A 14538-nucleotide genomic window follows, 5' to 3' on the forward strand; every position below is an offset into this window, starting at 1 on the left:
TGCTTGTGATTTGCTTCCAACAAAATTTTTAAGCCTATACTTAACTATAAGCATGAGTATCTCGTTGCTTAAGGTTAAGCACGTGCTGAAATTCTCATCTGGAGGTAAGCCTTGGCTGGCAAGACTGAAAGAAATGGAGACCACATAATCAACTTCCAAAGCAAGAGCCTAATCCTACCCAGTCAGCTATGTTGGGGGAGTTTCCAGGAGGGCAAAGAGGTTGCAGGAGGTGGATCTGCGTCTCTGATCTTACAAATTTCCTGGCAGGTGCAAAAGTGACTGCTCTGAACAATACCAGAGGTGTTTGCAGGATTGGCCTGAAGGCTTTGTCTGCAGCAGCAGATGAGGTTAACAGGCGATTTAAAACAAACAAACAGCCCCACCTCCCTCCAAAAATTTCATGAAGATGGCCCTTGTGGTTGTGGTGTAATTTTAAAAAGATTTAAGCAGGGTTGCTCTGAAACTGTTCCTATAGCTCTAGAAAAAAAATCAGTCTTTGCTCCTTTGTCTCTCAGTTTTGCAAATCCATATCCCGAAGCCACATCTGTGTTAGGGAGTCAATCTGGGCATCTCTTTTTACACCCTCGTGTCTTGGATTTTCGTATTATTTGAAGAAAAATACCAAGTGACACTAAGCGGTTGTTTAAATGATGATTACTTATTTAGTAGGACTTTTAACTGCAAGTTTTCCAAATAATTACATGTAAAGGATGTGTGTCCATGTGGGCACACGTGTGTGTGTATATGTGTGTGTAATGGGGTAAACTGCGCTCTTCACTCTTAAAAAAATGCATGTGCACACATGCACAAAATAATGGGGAAGAAAGGGAAAGGGAAAGCATTTGCTTATGGATATGAAATGTAGTTCTGAAAACTGGTTTTATTTTAAGCCCCTGGAGAATGTTACAACATCAGTGAAGGTAGTGTCATCTCTTCCCATCTGTGAAACATGGGACCATGTTTATAGCAAGCAGAGAGAGAAGCAAACACAAAAGGAGAGAAAACAAGATCAGGGTGGATCTGCTGCTGTGCGCTGCTGCGGTGGCTGCGGTCTGCTTGGGGCCACAGATGGGGATTTAACAAGAAGGCTGAAAAAGGAGGCTTTGGGTGCTCCACGCTTCGTCAAAACTAGGTTTAAGGTCCCATTTTCATTATGAAGGCTTTTGGCAAAGGCACAGTTGATGAAGCCACTGGATTTCTTCTATCTAGTGGAGACGTGAGGGAGGTGATTGAAGTGTTTCCAGGTGTTTCTGTCTTCACAGAAATCTCAGGAGAGTTTTTGGCTTGTTGGTGGTTTGTATGCTAGACTAGGGGTTCGCCAACACTTTCTGCCCTCCCAGGCTGCTTGGGCAGTGGGTGAGTCTGTTCTGCAGCACACACCAGCCCCGTGAGACTGATACAGCTTGGCCACCCCACAAAGACAGTTGGGTCGCTCTAACCACCCAAGGCTTTGCTGCCAGAGTGCATGACGGCTCTAGGGATGACCTCTGCAGGCATTGTTTCGACCTTGGTTTAGCTGTAATTGCATTGGAGAATAAGCCACTCATTTTTAAATCCCCAGCAGTGAGTTTGTAAGTCAGGCTGTGCATGCATCAATAGTAAATAATGAGGTGGAAAACCATGGATGGCCATCATATAGCATCAATACATTTGTAAGGCACTGGGTGATAAGTGGGTCCTACGCAGTGTTTCAGGAAAGACCTCGCCTTTGGATTTTTGTGAAGATGATGATCTACAGAAAAGGTAACTGTGCTGGAAACAATGGAAGTTATCTACAAGTATGTTCAGGAAGGCCTGGGGCTTTCAGATGCAAATATAGAAATATATTTAACATCTTGACTTCTATTCTTTTGTCATAATACAAAGTAGAAAGACAATGTTTAGTAAATGTTTACATCTTACAAAGGGGAGTTTTGCAAATTGCATTGTAGCTCTTTGGGAGGAACCAGGAAAGAGGGCAGGATGTTAACAACATAAAAAAGAATAGCAATAAAACCCACCCCTAATATTAATTGTCTAAGAGGAAATGCATCTATCTCTCATCAGGACATTTCAGACTCTGCTTTGCATTGCTGGAAGCCTGAGAACACTAATCGTTTTTTGGCATGGAGAAGCAAGTTCTTGCATACTTGAAACATAACTCATTTACAGTTGTTTTGATAGATGCTTATAAGCAATATGGAGAACCTCTCAAGTCCCTTTGGCTTGCTGAGCATCAGAGCTAAGAACGAGCCCAAGCCGCAGAGTTCAGATGTAGATCTGGCTCAGCTTCTTGACGTGGGAACTGGAGGGGACTTCTCTGATTAAACACCTCCGTTCATTTTTGGTCCCAAGGTTGGCTGTGTTATGCAATGAAACTCTATGAACAGGTTTCCTTGTGAATTAAGAACACACCTGAAAGAATCCTCAAAGAAGTTAGCACCCTCACCATGGCACAGAGCCATCACATAGCTCTCCAGCAAGGTGACAACAGCTCACACTTCTTGAAGATCTGGGCCCCAGGCATTGTGAAGGTCAATCTGGTGCTGGCAGGTGAAATCAAGAAGGATGCCTAAGAACTCCAGGCAGTCTTGGGAGGGAGGCGTAGCTCAGGGGGCTGCAGCTTGGTCCTCTTCCTCCCTGAAACAGCAGCTGAGAGCCACCATGTGCTGAGGTCAGGTGCAGACTCAAAAGCTGGGCAGAGACGTCGCAGGGTGTGGGTGATGCAGGAAAGCATGGGGTGACCTGTAAAAATTAGATACTGAACTCTGTGCGTATTTGTGCATATATGCGTGTATGGAGGGAGGTGGAACAGGTTTGTGGCTGCAGTGAAATCTTTGTTGCTGGCCAATGCCAGTCATCATGTAAAAGCCTCGGTTGTTGACGTTCTTTACTCAGACTGAGGCTTTGCCCCATGTTTCAGTTTCTCCCACAGACTGCTATCCAAACATGAGTTTGAAGATGAAGATTAGCAATATGACACTAACTCTTGTGTGGAGTGATTTCTTCTCCCCAGACCCCTGCCCATTCCTCCTGGTGCCCAGAAAGCGAAACCAGTAGCAAAGTGGTCTCCATGGGCAGTTTCTTTTAGTCATGGAAATTGTTATGTTTCTGCTGAATTATTTTGATTTCATGCTGATTGAAGTCCTATGAAGTTGCAATGAGTAAGATCTTGGTTACATTGCATTGTTGGGAGGAAAAGGAATGGGATTATAAACTGTGTGACTGTCAAGGAGTCCTGCATGTAACTAACTCATGGTGTGTCTTTGTATATAGAGGATGCAAAGATTTCTGTAGGAAGCCTGGAAATCCACTTGTGGAGATACAGAGGAGGTGATGCCAAATGCTTAAGAGCCAGATTTTTTTCTTTTGTATAGGCTATCTTCCTCCTTCCAGGTGAACTGGAGTCCTGGTCTTCATTTTCTTTTGTAGTGTAGCTCTCATGCTGTTTTCAGAGTGTATTTACTCCTGTTCTGCGTGTACCATCCCTATGAAATCCTTACAGAAGCACATTCTCGGAGTTAGATAATACCTAATTTTCCCCCCTAGCTTTTCTCTCTCTGTGTCTCTTCCTGTTCCTTCCTTTCCATACCCTTCTTTCCCTTTTCTTTCACTTGTCTTCCTCTGAGCATCCATTCTCTCTCCCCTGCAGGGTTGCCTGACTCTCATTCATTGTGCTGCACGTCTCTCCTGATAGCTGGCAGGAGAACTGCAGGAGTCTTTTCCTGCTCCACCCTTGCAGGAGGTTTTGGAGCCCTGCAGGGAGCTGCAGACTTCTTGCTCACTGACTTGTGAGGACAGGAGAAGTGCTCTAAACTCCACCTAGTAAGGAGGAAGGTGGAGGACCTTGGCTTTGCAGAAGTTAGGTCTGGAGGGAAGGAAGCCTCGGAGCAGTTGGAGCTGTGCAGGAGGCTCAGGCTGAAAGCCCTAGATACTGCCAGTGGGTCTGCCTACTTGTTTAAAATGATGATAGGTGCTTTGGCACTTAAAGCAATCAAACCAAATGGCTACAGTATATTAAAAAAAATTCAACATCAAAACACAAAACCAAAAAACAGGACAGGACCATACAAAGGTCATCACCAGCCCCTTTGTCTCACATTTGTGTTTGTTGTGGTGTTAACTGTAGCAGAAGCTTCCATCTCACATCAGCCCAGGACAAAACCCAGATGTGGGCACAGAGTCCGGCTTCCGCAGTCAGTCCCGCGCCCCCGAGGAGAAGCTGGGCCGGAGGAGCAGTGCCTGTCCAGCTGCTGCTGCCCGCAAAGCGGCACGGCAGCCTTTTGGCCCTGCTGGCCCTGTCAGCCCGCCTGGTGTCCCTGTTACTTCTCAGCCTCAGGAGACAGGCTGCAGGGTTTAATAAGGGACCTCGTCTGCTGAGTGTGAAGGTACAGGAAAATAACAAAACTAGCTGGACGGTTTTCTGAGGTACTAACGACCCATCTCCACAAAAGCATTTTCATATTCTGTTTAAAAAAAGGTTAAAGAGTGACTATCGTTTTCTTCTTCCCTCTGCACTTTTGCGCTTTTTTCTTGCTGGCAAAAGAGTATAAATTATTGAAAAAGCCCAAAACCATAAGAAGAAAGAGAGAAAAACTTATCAGTCACTTTATTCTCGTTTGAATAACAGCAAAGGACTTTAATTTTCCTGTTTGGTTTTTTTTATAAGGTTGCAAAAAACTTCTCCCAGTACGGTTAAATGTTAGTAAAAAATGTAATTAATAATAGAATCAAAATGAAATTCTAATAGTCCAGGGTGAATGTTGGCTCAGATGCTCATAATCATATAAAACCTCCTCTGGGATCTTTCATGAAAACAAGTGAGCTCAGAGAGCCTTTTACAGAATGGTCGGAGCCTTCTGTAGCAGTGCTATGCCCTAAGAAAACCAGGAGTGACCTACAGAATCTTTATCAAGTCACCAAAAATATTTTCTAACTTTTTTAGTCCAGGAGATTCTTTCCCTTTGGGATCATCCTCCCATGTACTGACCGTGACTGGTTTTAGAGAGACTTGCTTACATCGGGTTGTGATAATGTGGCAGCTGGCATAAATACGAGAGAGAGGAGATTTAGGACATCTGACTTCCAATGTGATCGAGATATTTTTTGTATTGCAGCAGGACAAAATTTTCAAAATCTCCCAAATGAGCTTAAATGCCTAAAGTAGCATTTTTAAAAGCAATTGAATGTTTAGACTTTGGCTTCCCTCCGATTTTCTGTGGGAGGATATCAAGTCAAATATTCAGAAGCATCACAGTTCTTTAGCCAAACTCCTTGTGGGTACTTGGTAGGTTTCCCTTCCCTGTTTCTAATTTGGTTTATACCCCAAAGCCAACTGGTTTTTGCTATTCATTCTGTGGGTGGGAAAGCTTGTGAGAAGGTATTAACAGCTATACATCCCAGTCAAGCGATTTTCTCTGAACTTTCCTGGATGCGAGGAGGGAGTTCGTCTCCAAATCAACAGTGTGTTTGCAGGCCTTTGTTGGTGGTGGTGTTTTTTGTCAGGCAGATCTACATCAGGAAATCTGAACACCTGGAGAAGGTTCAAGTGCAGACTGAGCTTCAGGCCTCAGCTTGGACTCAAACAGATATTAGGACTACAAACCTTTCATCAGCGCCGCTATCCCACGTGTTAGTAGGATACACGAAATATTGCTTATTGCTTAGGGACTGGTGTTCTGGTGGTTCTGCTCTGTGGCATATGTACAGGACAAGTGGCTTCTGCCAGTTTAGGGCAGCCTGCACCTCTGGTTTGTTCTCAGGTTCCCAGCCCAGGTTGCCGGCATGGACACTGCGGCCACTGGCCTTGGCTGCGTGTGTCTGTCAGGGGTGGGCTGTGGCCTCCAGACCCCTCCATTGTGGGGGTAGGTGCTGAGCATCAAATGAGACTTGCAGCTGTTGGCAACAGACGTGTTAGCCACAAAATGAGGTTGTTATGGGCAAGCCGGAGGGCCCCTGGGGAAAAGACTACGAATCCGACACTGGTGAGGGAGCCAAGGGCTCCTGACCTCCTCCGAGTCATCCCACTGTCATGTCCATAATTACTGGCTGCTCATAGGCACTTGCTGTGATCCCAGCTCTTCCCACTTTACCCAAGAGGAAGAGCTACACTTCAATGCCCTTCTCCCTCCTTCCTTGCTGTTGGCTGTGCTTTGAGAAAGGTTTATGTTTCTCCTTCAGCTGTTAGAGGGGAGCTAGTGATCTGGGCTAGTCCCTGGTGACAGCAAGGCTCCGAGCCTGAACTCTTACTCCTCCATTTGGCAGCTCACCAAGAGTGACCAGCCCCCTCCTAAGAAATGGGCATCTCCTTTCCAGAGAGAGAGAGAGAGGACAGTTGAGTGTCCATCTGACCTTGGTGGGAAGTCTGACTGTCAAGAAGGGGTGTAAAAAGTATGAGGGTAAACCTCTTGAGGTGAAGAGGCATTGGGGAATCTTCCGTGTCAAGGCTTACCCAGGCTTGCTTTGCTTAAGCCAGCTCATTTGGTGTCACCTCTGAAGCCCCCAGAGGTGACCACTAAGAAGTCCATGGGCTTCATTGGCCATGGGTTTGGGTCAGTGTAGTAATTCCTGTAGCAATTCCCCAGACACAACAGGGACCATGTAGAATATCTCATGTTTTTTAAACCAAACTGTATTTTGTGCTAATACCACAGTTTCTTCCTTCAAGAAAGGATTGGTGACCAAAACTTGAACTATTTTTTCAAATTAAATTCCTTAAAACGCTGCCTCCAACAGGTGGGGGGAGCCCATGCCAACATGCAATTTAAAGTTCAGTTCAGTGCTGATGGTTTATGGCTGATAATGAATTTAGCGAGCTACTAGTTAGGCTTTGATGCTAATTATTTTAAGTATCATAGGTTCTGATTCACAAGGCAGTAATCACAGGTCATTATTACTGACATTATTAGGTTAAGTTAAAAATTAACTTTTAGGCTTAGAGCACCATGTACTAATGTACTCTGAAATGAAACACCTGTGTGATGCCTTAACAGACAGTTGAGGGCGATTAGCCCCCTTAATTAAATGAGCTACAACTGTGCATTGTTTGTTGTTAGACTGAAAAAAAATGGTATTTGCACCTTTACACAGCAGTTTTCAATAGCTGAAATAGGACACCGGTTGGAAAAAAAATGAGCCCAAGTTTTGCAAAGCCATGGTGATTTTCTCCTTTGAGATACTGTGGTCAGTGCCCCACACACCCTTCCAGGAATAAGTTGAACCAAAAGTGATTTTGTTGGCTGGACTCTTAAATGGACTAAAATGGGATCAGCAGAGCTGCATCCATGTACGGGCTTTGTGTTTCAGGTAAATGCAGATGCAGATCCAGTTTTCTGACGTGGCTTTGCTTCCTATCTCGGGACTTCTGCAGGCAAGCTCCAGCCTGCACCTCTGCCACATCCAGCTGCACCACTGGTGTTCAGGGAGGGATGAAGCAGTTTAACGGGATGAACTTTTACCATTGAGCAGGCTATGATAGCTGTGACTGCTCCCTTCACCTGCGGTGCCTGGGGTCCTCCATCTCCTCTGCCAGCTCGGGGCAGGTTATGGCCATGCTGGTTCCTTTCAGGAGCTCCTGAGACCTGGAGACAGCATGGAAATGCGCTTGTGGAGACATCCCTCCGGCTTCCTGTCGCACAGGTACTTTGTAATCGAAAATTCCTTTCCAGGTGCATTGAAGGGTACTAGCTTTAACAGAGTTTTGAATAGGATGGTGATTTCCGTAGGCACTACTTCCTTTAGCTTAGGTTATCTGACATATAGGAACAAGTACCTTGTTTAATTGGAAAGGGCCTGATATTTGCATTTCAATGGGACCATCTAGGTATAGAATCCAGTGAAAAGCATCTGCAGGCATGTTTGTGTGGAATTTCAATGCCTTCGCATCTTGCAAAGGCTTGACAGATATGTAATTCAAAGAGGAGAGGAAGGAGGATAATTTCAGATCTCCAATTGTGAAGTTTCTTTACAAGGGAGTATAGAAAGCTTAAATAATTTGACCACCAGCGTAGCCCAAAATAGGACACAGATACCAATGCCTAGTCCTTACCTGTGGCCATAAGATCATCTTTCTTCATTATGATCATAACGAAAACGCAGAAGCTGCTTGCACTGTTGTGCAGGCACCATGGGGACAGACAGGGGTTATGAGGGCCAGCACCTGGCACACAGGGGCCAGGGGAAAGCAAATGAAACGGTCACCAAACCAGTCTGCCTGGCACAGCCCAAAGGGACACATTCCTCCCCACCTCCATCTGCATGCAGGGTGGGCAGTGCGCTCTGGCTGGTGTGCCAGGGCAGGAGGGTCCCCGATTCACCTCTTGCCTTTCACAGTGTGGTTTTTGGGTAGCTTGTGGTACCTTCTGGCAGCTTGCTGTTGAGACCTCCAGTAACAGAGGTGTGGAACTAGTGAGGAAGCAATGGCAGTGTCTTCCCAGCATCAGGTCTGCCCAGGAGCTGAACAGCTGTGGTTTTCCTGGTTTTGGGGAATCTTTCCTTCTGTTTTTTTCAGACACTGCAGAGCCTTCTGCCAGACAAAATGAGCCTGATTCTGCAGCACATGTTTTGGTACACATTTTTTTTTCTCCTCCACCTGCCCAAAATCATAGAATAATTTAGGTTGGAAAAGACCTTTCAGATCATCAAGTCCAACCGTTAACCCAGCACTGCCAAGTCCACCACTAAACCATGTCCCTAAGTGCCACATCTACATTTTTGTAAATACTTCCAGGGTAGAGGTTGGCTTTCTTTTTGGAATGAGCCTAAAAAAATAACTGAAAATGGACACGCACACTCCTTTTAAAAATTATGTCCAGCTGAATCATCTTGTCCGTCAATATGTACTTCAATTTACAAAACCAGTCTGGATTGTTCTGATAAGTCTCTTGAAGATAACCAGGACAAAACAGGGGACTATTAAATTGAAATTGTTACAAGGAAATATGCAAGAACACCTAGAATATGAAACACCAAAATTGCAAAACTGAGCTAAAGACTCAGTGTATGGATTTTGTGTCTGGAAATACTGGCAGATCCCAGTTTATTAAGTTATGAAAAGAAAAGTTAAGTGGATCCAGGCTTTTAGTTATAAGTCTCAGAGCACTTCACAAATGTGCTAAGCGTGCAATGACTCCCCCAACCCCCACCCCTGCTTTGAGAGAGAGATATGGGGAACTACAGCACTGAAAAACACGCCGCTGTGACATGGCCACAAATGGCTCTCTGAATCTCACCCCATTGCTTTTGCTGCTGGGCTACACCGAAGTAATTACTTGGTTGCCAGTTGTGTAGCTGGGCATAAACAGAATTCACTCCATCACCCAGGAATTGTGGGTGGTGGGAAGTTCTGGCTGATGAGGCTCTGGATTAAGTGTGTTGGTGCTGGAGGATAGGGTGTTCCTGCGCAGACAGCCCTTGACTTAGGAATTTGCTCCTCACAAAGGTATGCCAAAGCCCTGAGGCTTCCTGCATTTAGGGTGTGATGTAAGATACAGCTCTTTGTTGAGAGCTTTTCTCCTGACATCCTTGCAAGCCAGGCAGATGCGTGGATATCTCCTAGTAGTTACCCCTGGAAGGAAACATTACTAGATATCCTAAGGGGTAAACAGTGCTCAGAGCTGAATTAAGAAGTGGTGTCTCTGTTTACTCCAGTTCTGTATGTACCGCTAAATATTTTTAGGGCAAAGAACTTGTGTTTTATTAGCAGTGGCCAGTTTTCAGTATTGACTCCCAGACCTGCAGAGGTGTCCTCTTTGAAGTCCAAAAGAATGAGGAATTTGCCAGAACTTCAGGTTTCACTCCAGACCCAAAGCTCAGATCACAGTCAGTGAAGGAGCTGCCAAGGGGAGGTGGGAATGGGTGGCTTGGAAGTGCATGGGACAAGCAACGGGGCTGAAGCAGGGCTCCATGCGCAGCCCTACTCCCAAGGCCAGCTCTTGGCCAGGAGGCATCCTCCCGTCAGCTCCTTGTAGCCAGAAGAGCTGGAAGCGGATCAAGCCGGTGGCCTCCCCTGACGATTGCCAGGACAAGGTGAGCACAGCTTGCACAGTCCTGCTGCCACTCACCTTTGCTGGTGTCCCTCATCACTGCTCTTCTCCTCCGATGTTAAAAACTGTGTTTGCTCTGTACAGGCATCTTGTGCTTTTGTAAGGTGATAATCAGGCTTGGAGGTGACTGTTTCTTCTGTAGTTTCTTTGGTGAGTGACAGAGCACCTTGTCTGTGATGAGGGTGATGGCAAAGCCATGAGCTAATGTTGTACGTAACTTCATATTTCCCTGTACTCTCTCCCTTGGCTTGTTTGCTTTGTTTAGTTTGCAGTGCAGGACAACTGCTTCTTATTAATCTGTGTATTCCATTTTCCATCCTGCAATTTTCATCCAAGTTTGGGAGCTCTAGCAGCTGCTGTTGTGTACATAGCAATAAGGATCTCCAAGTATTTATCCCTAGACTTTTAAAGCATCTTTCTTTCTCTTGTCTTTAGAAAATGCTGCTATTTTTATCATTTGAGCTGAAATTTTCCCTAGAAGTAGTTTGGTTTCTGACAGGTTGTTGGAAGGGATAAGACCTTTAGTCCAAGATGGAATTGAAGGAGGAGAGGAAAAGAAGGGATAGCGACAGACAGGTACACGCAAGCAGACGGACGCACCCTTTCGTAGCCTCGTATTTCTGTGTATGAGTAGGCACCAGCCCAGTGTCTGACACACCTGTTGATGTGGGAATTCAGGGTCCAAGCCATGACCCTGCTTGACTGAGATCAGTGACTCGGCCTTGGGTTTCCACCTTTCCCAGGCAAATGCCCTGTTTTGAGGGAAGAGGGGATCCTTGCTTGCTCCACAGTTCCCAGCAGAACTAGTGTTGCATGCTCAGAAATCCTCCTAGCTGGAGTTCTTATTTTCCAGCTAATGCTATTTATATCAGCCTTTCCCTTCAGCTTTAACCGGGATGGGATCAAAGCTCTGGGAGCAGAGATCTGTCATTACACAGGCTATGAATTCTCTATTGCTACCTCAGGTTTTGATTCAATTTGGGGGTTGTGTGGAATTCATCTAAAGCCAAGTGGTTTTGGATGTCAAAACCATAAAACAATTTTCCTGTTTCATGTGACGCGGGTATATAATAATATATTTGGCCTTGCCCTAGGTTACCTAACCATGGGCTGTGATTCACCTCAGAGGTTTAGCTGCCCTTTTACTGGACATGTGCTCAGTTTCAATTTTTGTAATGAAGACAGAGTCCAGCCAATGCTTCTGCCTTTCAGGTTCCACCAAGAGCAATTCCAGTAGCTCTGCTAGTTAATATTAAAATTCTACTTACTGCCAATACAACACTAATGATCTGTACTTCAAGGGCACCTTTGATGTGATGATCTCAAAGCAAATCAATTAAGGGTTATCCCACACCCATGCTATGGATGGAAACATTGAATGTATGGAGAAGCAAGTCCTAAAATCACTGGCAAACTAGATGTGAAAACTGAAATTTCTGTCCCTTTCTGTTCCTGTGAGAGGGTCAGCTATATCAATGTTTGTTTTCTTCCCTGTGCAGAAGACCAAAATTTTGCTATTATGGATATGTTTACAGAACAGAATATATAAAAGAAAAAAATAATCCCAGAAAATGTCACAGCATTTAGTTGTGTATCAGATTCAAAATCAGGCCAAATGACGTGTTATCCCTCTGGTGGTGTGTGCCCTCGGTCCTCTGCAGCGCTGGACTCCGGGCTGTGCCATAATGGATGGTGCCTGCTCCTGAGGTCCAACAGCCTGGCTGCCCTCAGGGGTGATGGAGGTGCAGAGTATCCAAACCATTACTGGTCTTAGGGCACCTTTGGCACATGCTCTTCAGTGCTGTAGTGAATCAGCGTCAAATATTTAATTTTAAATTTCCCATATAGAAGGGACCCCAAACAAACCTTTCCTGAAATTTGTCCCCCCAAAACAGTCAACTCCAGTGGCACTTTGCAAGTAGCAGGCTCCATGCGTTCTGTTCCAAATCTGACATAAATCAGAAGGTGTTTGCAGTACCTGGCTGGAATCAGCTTAAGGAAAGAGCTGTGTGTTGCTCCCTTTATTTTGGAAGTCTCAGTGTTTATCAGGCCATGTACAGCTGCTGTACGCCGGTCCCTCTCCAGGAACTGGAGTGTGACTGCACACACTAGCAGGCAGTGGTGGAAGGTGCCCTGTCCCAGGCCCTGTGCTGGTGGGATCTGGTCATTGAAAGGAGACAGGTTACAGTCAGCTTTGGTCCTGCACTCTCCACATTACAGTCATTTTTGGCTGAGGAGGCACAGAAACCATTTCTGGTTAGGCTGAGTGCTCTTGTCCTCTTCTGCATCCCCGAATGTCTGCACGCACAGGGATAGACAGCTGGCCAAACACGAAGGGTGAAAGCCAGTGCTATAACTGGTACCTTGCGTTTGGTACGGTCAGTATCAGTTTTGGTGTGGTATGTGTGAGCTCTGCAGGATTAAGCGAGGAGAAGCTTTCCCTTTCACGTTATGCTTTGTCCTGAGCATTGGTGGTAGTGGGACTTGCACCCTGAAGCATATTTGGAAGCATTTAAACATGCAGCTGCGACAGCGGGAGGGGAAAACGGCTTCTTTTCAAACGCCCGAGGCAAGGATTACTTTTCTGCAAATTGCCATAGGATGTGATGGTTCTTTAAAGCTCACGCCTCCTTAAACACATGCGTATCTTTCTAAGGGAGGAAGTTCCCTCCACATTGACAGTTAGCCTTGACAGTTAGCCTTCCTTGCAGTGCACATCATGGACTGGAAAGTCTAGGCAGTGTAATGGAAACAGTCCCTGAAGATGAAGAGATTCTCCAGTTTGTCCTGTTGGGCAAACATCTGCATGGGAGCAGAGGCTCCTGCTTTAATCCTACCCTCTTGGTCTTGCGTTTCCGGGTTATCCTTTTATGTGAGTCATAGTTTTTATCTATACAAAGAGAAGCTTTAAACTGCCTCAAGTGAGGTATTTTTCCAGTACTTTAGCACTAATTAATCATTAAAGTGCCAAGATCAAAGGGTGGGGTATGTTCTTATGATCACGTTGTGGCCAGTTCCTTATAAATACTGGTATTTTGTGAGTTTCAAATCAAATCTCCCATGGAGAATGATTTGGCAACAAGATGATGGGCTGCTTTTCTTTGTGTCTTTCACAAGTAAAAGGAGCTTTAACTCCACGGGGAATGCGGTGTCAGCCCCACAAAAAAAAGGCCAGCTATTGCTTCAAATGCACTGGCACCCAAAGGTGCTGGTGATTTAGGCATGGATGTAAAAACCCAGCCCTGTGGAGTGAGAGGTAACAGTCCCTGTCTGGGAGATCTGGTGGCTCAGTCAGACAAGCAGCGAAAATGCTGGAGCCTAGAGCCTATTTCAAGGGTAACTAAAGGCAGTTAAGGGTGTAAACGTCACTGTAAGCCAGTAAGACTTACTACTTAAGTGCTTAAGTTACTTCTGAAAGTGAAGCTTTTATAATAATGCGGCTAGTTTTGAAAAAATGTAGCCTAAGGAAACTACTTCAGTGAAGCATTAAGCTCAGTCTTAAATGGCTGTGGCTGTTGTCTTCTCACCCGAAAGGCCAGCACTTGCATTTCATGATGCTTCCAACCATTGGCACCGCCAGGGTCCCGACAGCCTTCCTGTGGGCAGCCCTCTGCTGTATCCAGAAAATTCACTCCCCCGTGCTAGCGTGGTTAACTGGTATAAAATCTGCAGTGTCTAAATACTTGGGATCTGACGAAAGAGCTATTGTACTTATGGCTTATTAAAAAATGAGTGTGAAGAGCACAAGGAGTGCAAAGCAGTCCTGCTGCTGCTGACCACCCGTGGGTGGGAACACAAGAGCCTGGCTGCTCTGGAGGAAAGGCGGGGGGGTGTTGTTGATTTGTTTTTGTGGGGGGGTGAGCAGACCATAGGGCTTCATCTTCCGTGTCTCTCTCCTGAGTCTGGAGGAGGTGAGACGTGCACTGGGGAGCAGCAAGCCAGAGGTGAGGCTGGGACTGAAGGAGAGGCAGGGCAAGGCAAGTACAAGCTGGTAACACAAGTAACAAAGAATCTGTAAAATTAGTGGCTAATAATGATTGTCCTAGAAACAGATGGAATGGAGCAATAGGATTTCTGAAATGTGTTTGTTTTGTTTTGTTTTGTTTTTCCCTGTAATATAGGATGTTTGAATTTTATTTATTTATTTATTTATTTTTTTCTTCGTTCTTTCTCTTGTGGGAGGCCTGGGACTTGACAGCATGGGCTCTTGTCCAGCATTTGTTCTGACCTAGATTTTGATCCCTGCTTTTTTCCCTTACCTTCTGCTTAGCTGGCTACTACCTCTTCAAGACACGCATATAATCTATAAAACATTTGTGCTTCCCATTAGTTTTACTTTCTATTTTCAGGAAATTCTGGAGACTGTAACAAAGAGATTTAAATTAGAATAACTGTAAATGCTTTAGGCTGCTAGGGCGATCTGAACACTTGTAATCAGCAAGGAAACTCGATAAGCCATTTAGTAAAGAGAAGTGAGACTATTAAACAAAATAAAACAGTGGAAGGTGCTGTAGAT

At 45.2% G+C, this 14538-nt stretch overlaps 1 protein-coding gene across 6 annotated transcripts in view; it reads left to right on the top strand.

Annotated features, from left to right (window-relative positions):
• Window positions 1-14538, top strand: part of BMP2 (bone morphogenetic protein 2) — a 142125-nt gene that overhangs the window by 37212 nt on the left and 90375 nt on the right. The gene's annotated exons all lie outside the window — the stretch shown is intronic.

The sequence above is a fragment of the Falco punctatus genome (assembly GCF_963210335.1).
Source record: "Falco punctatus genome assembly, chromosome: 12".
NCBI classification, from domain to species: domain Eukaryota; kingdom Metazoa; phylum Chordata; class Aves; order Falconiformes; family Falconidae; genus Falco; species Falco punctatus.